We start from the raw sequence: 11,742 nt of genomic DNA on the forward strand, positions 1-11,742 counted from the left end.
AATATAAATAACACTGAAAAACATATTTAAAAAATCAAATTAAATAAACTGTGTTACTGTTAACAAGTTGTTCAAACATCTCATTTACTTGATTGAAAAATTTGTTAAGACCTTGCTTCATTACATTTTTAAGATTACACTGCCTCAATAGTACTTTAGGAAGCAATTAATATCTGAAATATGCTTGACATACCTAATGAACTTTCATCGTTAGGGAAGACTGGGCAGAGCCTTGGCGATTAGAAGAAATGTAGAAAGCTTCCAGCGGCGGTCAGGTAGATGCTAGACAGGGTAAAAACTATATTGAATTCCTGTCGGTAGGTTGTTAATGGAATCACCCAAGTGCAAGCTGATGGGGTAAAAGTGGATTTCGAACGAGGAAGGGAAAGAAAAGTGGCTATAACCGACAAAGAAAAATTAAAAATTGCCATTCTAGAAGGGAAACTACAAGGATGGTGCAATAAGCCCCTTCATAATTTTCTCATAATTATCCGAGGTATAAAAAATGACAAGCTTCTGAGGTCTGGAAATGAATAAAAAACTCTAACGGTAAATAGTCTTTCAGGATATAGTACTTTGAACGAAAATTAAACTAGGAATAATTATTTTTGATTGTACATTAAACTAGGCTCTTAATTATTTATGGGTTCAGACAAATACTATAATTGCTGTATTTCAACTTACTATTCTTATTTTTTAAGAATAGTAATCAAATATAATAAAATAACATATCTTATTTATAGCTAATTGAATACAGATTATTGTAAATTTTATATCCATAACGCAAAATTAATTGAAAAATGATTCGTTATTTTTTATTTAGAAATTGGTTTTAATTTTCCATAGCAATAATTTTTTATTCCCGACTCACTTACTAAAAAAAATTATAGATTTATGGTTTCTTATTTATATTTACTATATAAACTAGCGTTATTCCTTGGTTAGATAGATATAATTAATCGGTATACGTAAAAAGATAATTAATGGTAGTATTAGTTATGGATGGAACATAAATTTCCATACAAATATGTTCTTATTTTTTTTAATTCGTTCAATTTACATAAGCCACTCAGCGCTTCAAATTTCAATTCATTCAAAAACCTCATTGCTTCAAACAAAAAGTCGTTAAAAGTATAAATATTTTTCCTAACAGGCAGGCTCATTTTTTAAGAAGTTATTTGCCGCATGCAAGAGCAGAGCATGTCCTGAATTAAATAAATAGATTCTTGTGCATGAATTATTGAAATGAGATCATATTAAAGCTCTGGGCAGGAGTTGCTGCATCGTTAAATATGATGGCTGTACGTTCCGCCGAAATTGCCAACGCATTGCGAAAACTGAGACCAGTTGTCTAACAGCCTCCTACTAACTTAAAATCTGTAGTCAAAACTAAAATCAGACCAGCGAATGCTACCCACAATGGTTTTTGATGGTGTGCTTATAAATTTTCCAAATTAGAGTGGGATGACCCGTCTTTACCATGGAACGAGGAATGTAACATAATTTTTTTAAAGTGTTGGAAATCGTAATTTTTCACCACATTGTCGTATTTCTAGAAAGAATGTAAAGGTGTATATAAAATAATCTTTAAAATTTCATACATTCTTAAGTTTAAAATATTTGTTTCCTCAATTTATAACTTTTGGAACAATAAATAAATAAACCTTGCACTTTTATTTCGATTTGATAAAAGATAAATACAAATAAACTAATCTTAAAAACATAATATGAATACAATTATTTTGGTAAAATAAAAATTCCCTACTAATTACTGGGATAAATCATTTTTTTATTTTATAATATAAACATATTAAGTTTGATAAAGTATACTGAGATAAGCCCTTGCTATGTTTAGTATAGATTAGATGAGTCATGTTGAAGTTAATTGTATTTTATTTTTCAAATGAAACCAAAGACGAATGAATGTGAGGCGAAAATATTGGGCCAAACATTTTTATTTTTTTGAAAATTCGTATTTTTTATCTTTTGGTGCTAAAAACGAATATCAACTTTGTTTCCAAAAAATCTTTTACCACACTTTGATGGGTCAGTCATTCTGAATCGTTTCAATACAGTGCTAATATTGATGAAGCTCAATAAACTTTATCATATAAAAACTATTCATATTTCACGTGTAATATAATAATAAATCGTAGATAATTAAATAGACTAAAAGAATAAGAAAAAAATCATCTAAATCAGGCAAGAATTTACGATTAAAATATGAATCCTTTTGTTTTTTATTTTCAACGCGTTCTCTGAATTTTACTATGGTTACCGCTATCTTTTCTTATCACTTTATCTATTACATAGAAATTAATATTTATTTGTCCATACTTTATGCACTCTGCTCATCTAAAATTTATGGTACTTTTTGTTAAATGTGTCAGGATTTTTACGAGCAGCAAAATTAAGCATTGTGCTAAGCACATCAAAGAGCATACTATGAAGTTAGCTGCTATAATTTATCTTACTATAGTTACCACTTTACTATAGTATCACTTCATTTATGAATTAATTGATATCAAAGTTTCAAGAGTGTTCAATTAGTGCATATACATCCTCAAATATAGCAATAGCATAGAATTTCCGTGTCTGATAGTAAATAATAAAAATTAAAAGATTAGATTACTACTTCCTTATAACAACAAGCACCAAACATAAAACATTATAATGAGGTGTAGATAGTTGACCGTAGATTACTGATTGGAGAAGATGATCGGGGGTGCGATCAGCAAAGATATAACATAAATAAAAAAAAATATTTTATTATGCCCACGTTTCGACCTGATTTTCAGGTCTTCATCAGGGCTATAAAAACAAAAAGACAACAACCATCATTTAGAGAGAAAAAAGTTGATTAATAACAAAGACAGTAGTATATTGATTGCATTATTATTTATATACATATAAATGTGAGTAATAAATAAATGATATAGTGAAAAGAATCTATAAAGAATTAGTTAAATTATAATGAAGCATATGAAAAAAAAAACAAAAAAAAAAAACATATAATACTCTATAGTATAAGAATACTATAATACATTATATATACATATACATTATACTATAATACATTATATTATAATACATTATATTATAATACATTATAGTATAAGAACTAAACTTTAATTTATTCGGAAACGTTATGAACCATATACCCACGTTAAAAAAAATAGACGCCTTTATGAAGGATCATGTCAATACGATATTCGAAATTAAAAGAGATTAATTTCGTCAAAGAAGAATCGTGGAGAAAGAAACAACAGAAAATCCGACGACGCACTGGCAGGGAGTGAATAGAGCGGAACGCATACGTGCCTAGCGGACAAAAAGGAGCCTTTTCGAGAATCAAGAGATGGAATTGTCGCTGAAACTAAAAAACGTCCTCAATATCCGGCACGTTTAAGCTTTCATCTGCGTCGTTTGTTTTCGTCCTCCGTCCTAGATCTGATAGCATGATTGCGAGTGGGGTGGGTTGAATTGGTCAGAGCAAGAATTTACGAATCCTAAGCCCAATTTTCATGGAATTCAACAAATAGAATAGGAGTACCACTAGTATGGAAATTATGAGCTGTCTAGATTTTTCTCCTGTAGAGTATTCAATTTTTAGTACATATACATCGCGCACAAAACGCGAGTTACCTGCCGTTTAAGAATCACGAACCCACAAGCCATAAATATATATCTGCAAAATAAATCATACATTATACAAGAAGAAGAAATCTTCAGTGCCTGTAAACTATATATATTTAACAGCCTACACCATCTTCTTCTCCAATGCTCACCATCCTATGTATTTAAAGAGAGGTACCTGCAGCAATACATATCCGATTCCTTTATATCACCTTATGTTAATGTAGAGAACATTCTCAATATAGATAGTATAGAGAAAGAGAATCATATATACTTATCTTTATTATCTGTAGCCAATATATTCTCTATTTCCAAAATGGTAACATCCCTTACTAATTTAATGGTTTTTCTCAGTATTTTTTATCATTAGGGTATTGATCCGGCTTATGTTTGATTTATTATAAGTTATATATTTATTTTATACCAGATTGGTTGGCCCTGGTGGGCCTTACATGGTTGATATAACTGTTATATTATATATATATTTTTTATCAGTTAATTATGGAGGGTATAGTTTCGTACAAAAGACACCCCTAACTATATACAGTTTTATTATTAAAAGAAGAAAAATAAAAAATAAAATAAATGGATAAGAATAATGCTTCTTAATAAAAGAGGAAAATAAAATTAATAACAAAAAATAATGATATTGGTACACTTAAATAAAACAAATTGTCGTCTAATAGTAAAAAGAAACAAGTTAATATGAAAAAGGGACGAGAAAAGAATATATATATTAAAAAAATAATGATAATGAATAAATAAAATGAGTAATAATAAAAAGTAAAATAGAGGTAGTGTGACTATGAATTAATTTTATATTTATTAAAATTTATAACAGAATGTCCTGTAGCAGTCTGCGCTTCAGTCTTCGGGTTGAGGTTGGGTTTCCCAGGTTGTAGGTCTCTGCTCCTTTAACTGTCGGCAACTGGGAGTGGAACTTCATGAACCGTTTTTTGATGTAATCCTCTATTGACTCCATCTGTAATTCGCGATGCAATTTGATATTTCTTATGAACCAAGGAGCATTAACTGCGATTCTTAGAACATTATTTTGAAAAGATTGTAGTTTTTTGTTAGTAAAGGATGCCGGTCCTCAGACTTCACAGCCGTACATCAGCAGTTGCCTGAGAATTGTTTTAAATATAAGAACAGTTGTTTCTGGTTTTATTTTGGAATTTCTGTTTAGGATAGGATGTAGCATTGCTAACCCTTGCATAAGTTTGAGTTAGTTTGATGTTGATGTGGTGATTTATTATAAGTTGTTTGTATTTATTTTATATTTCTTGGTATATATATTAATAATTAATTCAAAAATGAAAGAAAATTATGTATCTAATTCCAGATACCCTATATTTATTACAATAAAAGTAATTATTTGTTTAAAATCCAAGCCTTATTATGAAGTGATGGAAACGGCTAACATGACATATTTTTAAATATTTTGAATTATTTGTAAAATAAGTCATGTTCTTTAACAAATATTATAAAGTAATAATAATATAAAAAAATACGAGTATGGAAATTATATATAATCATTAATTCAACGTTTAAATTTGTTTTCTTGTTCATACATGCTGTGGACCATAAGTTTTTATAATATCTTCCCTTGGATATGTGTTGGAATAAAGAAGCTACTAGAAAATTGCGATAAAATTTGTAAAAATACAATGTTTCAAAAACAAAATTGTTTATACTGCTCTATGTCCTAAAAGCTATCAGATAAAAAATGTGTAAATTGGCATCTAAGTGGTATTATCGTTATGAAGAAAAACCTCTCCTTAATTATTTAGTTATTTAATTTTATAATGATGTTAATTGGAATCCTGTGTACCTGTCTAATAAAAAAAAATTACTTTATCCGTAATGTCATGCAGCAAAGTCATCATAATTTGGTTTATATTCAATAATGAACATTTTAGTTGAACACACACAAAAAAGAATTTTGCACTTCACTAAAAATTCTGGGAGTGAGTAGCATAGTGATGGTACTTTTAACTCCAAGGACAGGGTTTGAATCCAGCTGAGGCAGATTATTATTTTCTGTTCCACTGTAGCCGTGTCTGAGCCTCATTAGTTGGATAATAATCTAGTGCTCCAGCGTGTTTCTGAGCAAATCACCTCCTCGCAAAACCGTTGGTCACGTAACATCACTTCCTTACGAAGTACTGCACACCTGACCCTCCATAGGCTGTAGCATTGTAGATTTTTTTTTTTTACTAAAAATTTGAGCTTGCACTCAATTTTACTTAATATCAAGATACTCTGAGTTTAAAGATATAAAATCCAGCCGTCTACTGTTAGCAGCTTAACTTGTGATTTTTAATGTATCTCGCGGACTAGGAACACGTTAAGTTTTTTTTTAAACAATTCAGAATTAAAAGATTTTCCGGACACATTCAAGATACTCATTTTAAACATAGTTAAATAGTCTACGTGGCTAAACCAGAGAGAGAAAATAAAATATTTCCAACTTAATTGGACTAATATTAACGAGGATACAGCAAGCATTTTTTAGGGACTTATTACCCTAAGCAGATAGGAAAGTCGGAGGTTTTTTTATTGTGTTGTTGTTTTCTAATATAATACAAATTGGAAGACTGTTAGTTATATTTAATGTAATTGATTGGAAATTGATTATAGGAAGGACCATTTTCCTGAGTGTCGGTCAAGAATGTTAAACAAAATAGTAGAAAAAAAAACTTTTATAAATAATAAATATAAACAATTTTTTGGTATTTTCAATACCATTCTTAACCACTTCCCCACCAATCTTCCAATTCCGTTATAATAAATAATTAACCATTGTATTATGATTCCGAGTGGTTTTCATAAATGATTTTTTCAGTAATACCTTAAATTTTCCTCTTTAAGCAATTTAACATCAGTTTTGTTAGCAAATAAAATAATCAAAACTTTAATTTGACTAAAATGTGCAACCTAGTCGACCTTTGCTAAACATACAATAATTAAAAATATTTATTTTATTCTGTTTTGTATCCTAAAATATATAAAATGATTCTAGCTTATGGATCGCATTGTGGCATTGAACAATGGTGTGCATTATGCCATATTAAACGCCAAATGAACAAAGACATGTAATTTTAAAAATAGTTTTGTATAAGAGATTGATATAATTAGTACAGGCATTATACATTATTTTTTTTATAAAGGGACATTTTTACCATATCACGATTCGGAAATTTTAATTAGTTTTGTAAGTAATGAAAATTACTAAAATTTGTTTCTTCTGAACTAAGCAGTATTTCCATTTTTTTTAAATATACAAGAGAGAAATGCTGTAAATAGCCATGCTATCCAAATAGATTGGGTTGCTACATCACACAGCATACCAATTAATCCATGATCGTGCATATACACAATACATACATTCACATGATGTAACAATAATTTTTTTTTCTTTTTCTTCTTTCTTTTCTCTTGTTTTCTAATTTTCTCTAGAATTAATTTAGTCATTTGTGTTTGTTATTGTATACAAAAAAAGTTATAATTATAAAAGAAAATAGTTTTATATAATAAAGAGAAATAAATGGTTTTTGAAAAATTGTTAATTTTAGTTTAAATTGTTCATCTTTGTGGTAATAGAGGTATGAGATAAGTGTTTTATAGTCTATATGGTTGTTATCATAATGGAAGATAACCTTCAGGAAGGTAATTATTCTCCTAAAAAATTTTGACTGTTAACAGTAAAATAGTTTTTATTCATTAAATGACAATAATATCATTAAATATTAGCGATAATCACAATATAGGAGATAATTATATGTTATATATAGGCTATTTTTGTCAGGTAAATAGTTTTGAAGTATATATGATATATTAGTAGTGTTGTAAGCGCATGTTACAGGTTTTTGTTGAATTCGATTTTATAACAAACCTGAAGATGGGGGAAATTTCCCGAAACGTTGTTGTTGATTATATGAAATAAATTATTGCAGTTGAAAAAGGAAGAATTGTGTCATTCACCAAATCCAGTCTAATTTTCTCCTTTCACACTCATAAAAATCATATTTATATTCTATTACGCATTGTAGAAATTAATATCACAAATCATCTTTTGAGGACACAAGAGTGAGCATGTCACATACTTTATTAGCCTATTTGTTCGAGGAACATTCGTACCAAAAATGGGGAAAATGTTGTAGCATTTAGCAGGAAGTAATAAAATGGAAATACCTTAAAATATATGTATTATAAAACAATCTAAAGAATTACTGTATAAATAATAATAAAGAGATTAGTCCTATAAATCTCCGTGTAAGATAACTGTCGAATTAACTACTTCATAAATTTAAGAACCAAATCTGTTTCGGCGCACCTCTTTACTAATATACAAAAAAAGATTTTAAAAAATCTGTTACCCTTTTAAAATATCACATTTTATCTTAAATTTATTATCCTTTATACCGATCAGTCCAGAAACTGGCGTGTGAGATGAAATGATAGGAATTCAGACAACGTTAACAGCATTTGTTGAAACTGATTAACCTTCTGCTACGGATTATGTTCGACCCTTTCTCTTTTGATAAACGCTGTCTCAAATCGAATATTTACGGCTACACATTGACCTTAGACTCCGCTCCACTAAACTATAGTAGTCCCGAAAAATGCCTGGCGATTTATGTTCACGCTAAGGACATCAGGAAGGAAAGGATACACAGGTCTCCATCAGCACCCAAATGTAACGAACCCATGATCAATGGTTCTACCTTCTCTTGTTTAGGATAGTTTACGAAGAGATTAGTCCGTCGAGGACATTCGCGTCCTATCTTGGAGTTGCGTGAGTTATCTGATTTCTGGTGACGTTGCGTAGGAGCAGAAAACATGTTATTCTTCTTTAGTTGCCTCTTTTAAAATGATACATAATATCTATTCCCTGATATATCCTCGGTTATAGAAAATATGGAGCAGTGTTCTCTCTAAATTTTCTCAGAGCTTTCTTGTCCGACTTTCTCTCTAGCTGAAGACATTTGGCAACTATGGATATATTATACCGAACATGGCATGAGGAGTTGTTTATAGTAATAAATAATACTACAAGCATTTATAATATTTTACATGGTGTAACGCATAAAGATTTGGACTCACTGAAAACTATAAGCATACATAATTCAATAAATATATCAGGTTATCAGGTTTTCGATTGCAGATTTTAAGTACGTTTCTCTGCTCAGATTAAGAACGCTGATAATGTTAACGATAGGTAGTATTTTTTAAGATTTGCGATAGCGAAAAATGTGCCAGATGTTGAGAAGTTGTTTATATAATTTCTTTTCCAAGACGCTCAGATGAATTTAGTTAAATAAATAAATAAATCATATATCAGCTATCAGTTTTAAAGCAGATAAAGAAGTTGAGGACCGTCGGATATTCTCTTGTTTGATAAAAAAAAATATTTCTGAAAATTAAAAACATTTATACACTGACCCAAACCTCAGTTTTCAAAAACTTCCCCCCTCCCAAAAAAAAAAAATATATATATTATTTTTCCTTTTGTTCCTCCGACAACTAAATTATCTACTAAGTACTGAGAAGAATTAATCTAACAGTTTAAGTCGCTTCAGAGCACTAATTTCCCAAATTCCCTGCTGAGCTATTCTTATCCCACCTGACACAAACTCATCTCACTTTAAAGTATTTAATATTAGTGCACAAATGAGAAGAGGAAGGCTGCTGAAAGATGGAATATGCTCAGTTAAGGAGAATTGTAAATTGAAGACGGAGGATAAACAATAATTAATTGAAAATAGGAATGAGTGATACCTAACTACTGCAGAACTCGATGTAGCCGAAAAGTGAGAAAGGGGTGTAAGTAAATGTATGCAGTAATCTATCAAATATCGCAAGAAAATAGAAAGAAGTATTATTAATATATAGTCAGTGATATGGTTCTTTATTATTTTGTGTTTGAAAAAAAAAATTATATATATCACAAAAAATAAATAAAAATAGAACTGAACAATACAACAGGGATAGCTCATAAGCAGTACAGAACGTTACCTCCTAATGAACTGTAATGACTGACTGCTATAAAAAATAAATTGAATACTGATATAAATAGACATAACATGGAATATTCCTGTTAAATTCGTATAATTTTGTTCCTGAAATAAATAATCAACTAATACCAAAGAAAAATATTTATAATTTAAGATGAAAAATACAGGATCTCAAAGGGAAAATATTCGTAACTATAACTCATTGCAAATTCCTAGAATTCTTGGCGAAAATCGTTCTAAAAACTCAAGTATAATACATTAAAATTTGAATATTTCATAATATATTTTCTTTATTTCTTTTGAAATTATTAGTAACTTAATTTTCATAATTAGCATCTTTTTAATTAAAAGTACTATGTTAATATAGTTGTTAAAGTTTCAGTACATTCTCCATCCTCAGAATAAAGAAGCTAGGTATATAATAATAAAGATGTATATCATATAATAATGAAGTACTAAATAAACCATTGTAGTATTATTATTAAACTACAATTTTATTTTCTTTGATACATACATACTGTGAACAACACAACAATAATATGTTTTAAAATACCTGAATATTAAATTATCAAATATAAAATGTATTCCTTTAGTGAATTATTAATATACATAAAAAAGTTCTAATAAATTAATTGCTATTATAATTTTTGCAATTGGTACTCATCGCACAAGTTAGTTAATCCATAATTTCTTCCAAATCTTTCACAACCCTGCATGCCCATTTTTATAACTACTTTAAAATAATATATAAGAGATGTGCATAATTAATTTGTAATACTTCTATAAAATACTCCATCTATAATTTAATATTACTCTAAGGTTTACGATAAAATTCTTCAGTAGTCTTATTCACTCTAAAACGATCCTATAAATCTCAAGAATTCAAAAATGAAGTCCAGTCCCTTTTACTACTCATTAATTAAAAAAAAACAGTACAAAACGATAAAAAACACTAAATACACGTTTTGTTTACATTGGATATTATATTCATATCTACAGAAGGCTATCTACTAAAGAAGCACAGCAATAATAGAAAATGAATGAAATAAAACATAGAAGAAAAGATTACTAAGGCATTTTAAAAGCTTACATGGCCGACCTTAGAAAAAATGCCTTTCATTTGTTACAGTTACTTTCGATAAAGATCCTAATATTCGAACGGATCATGATTTTTTGTGAGTCATTTTTTGAAGCTTAGAAATGGAGTAAATAAAATCTTCTTCCTGATTTCTTGATTAAACAATTTGTTGAGGTTGATGTTAGTGTTAAAAGTGTAATTCGTTTACTTTATAATATGAATGTTTTGTGTGTAAATAATACACTAATAACGTTTAATATTAAAATTAATATCCGTATCCGACACATAAAAAATAAAATTATTTTATTTAGTAAAATTGTTTGACTAATTTATTCAGTATATCGTCTCACCACCTAGTAGCGAAAATATAACCTTAAATTAGGCGTTTTTGTGACAAATGTAATAAAACTCAAATGTTAAATATTAAGAATTTTCAGATTGAAAATTAAAAAAAAATTTTTCTCGAGAATTCATAAAATTAATTAATAATGATATTTTCTAGATACATTTTTAAACTTTAGAATTAATGAATGATTCCATTGTCACATATAATACAAATTCATTGTAAATTAACAAATGATCCAAATTTGGTAAAATGGATATACAACTATAACGCAATTTACGTATGTATGTTCATCATATTCATATTTAGTAACCAATGTTATTTTTTTGAGGTTATATTCGAAAAAAAGATTAATTTATGGCCATGTTTCCAATAAAAAATAATATATTTTTTTATACTTTCACTTTTAAGATATTTGACAAAAGTATTGCTATCTTGCCAAATTTTCAAATTCCAGATTTTGAGGAAAATACACGTTTTAAGGTCCTCCGACGTCTAATAACCAAGTCTCAAAAAATAGTTTCTGTGAAAAACCTAGCTCAAAAAACGAAAATTTTCATGCTGAAATTATATTTTTAAGGTTGGTTTAATCACAAGTGTTTTCAATTTCCTCAAAAACGAATACGTTTAAACCCTTCATATCAATGTTGAGACTCAATGAGATT

Source organism: Halyomorpha halys, unplaced genomic scaffold (assembly GCF_000696795.3).
Source record: "Halyomorpha halys isolate HHAL.00 unplaced genomic scaffold, Hhal_1.1 Scaffold2752.1, whole genome shotgun sequence".
Classification (NCBI taxonomy): domain Eukaryota; kingdom Metazoa; phylum Arthropoda; class Insecta; order Hemiptera; family Pentatomidae; genus Halyomorpha; species Halyomorpha halys.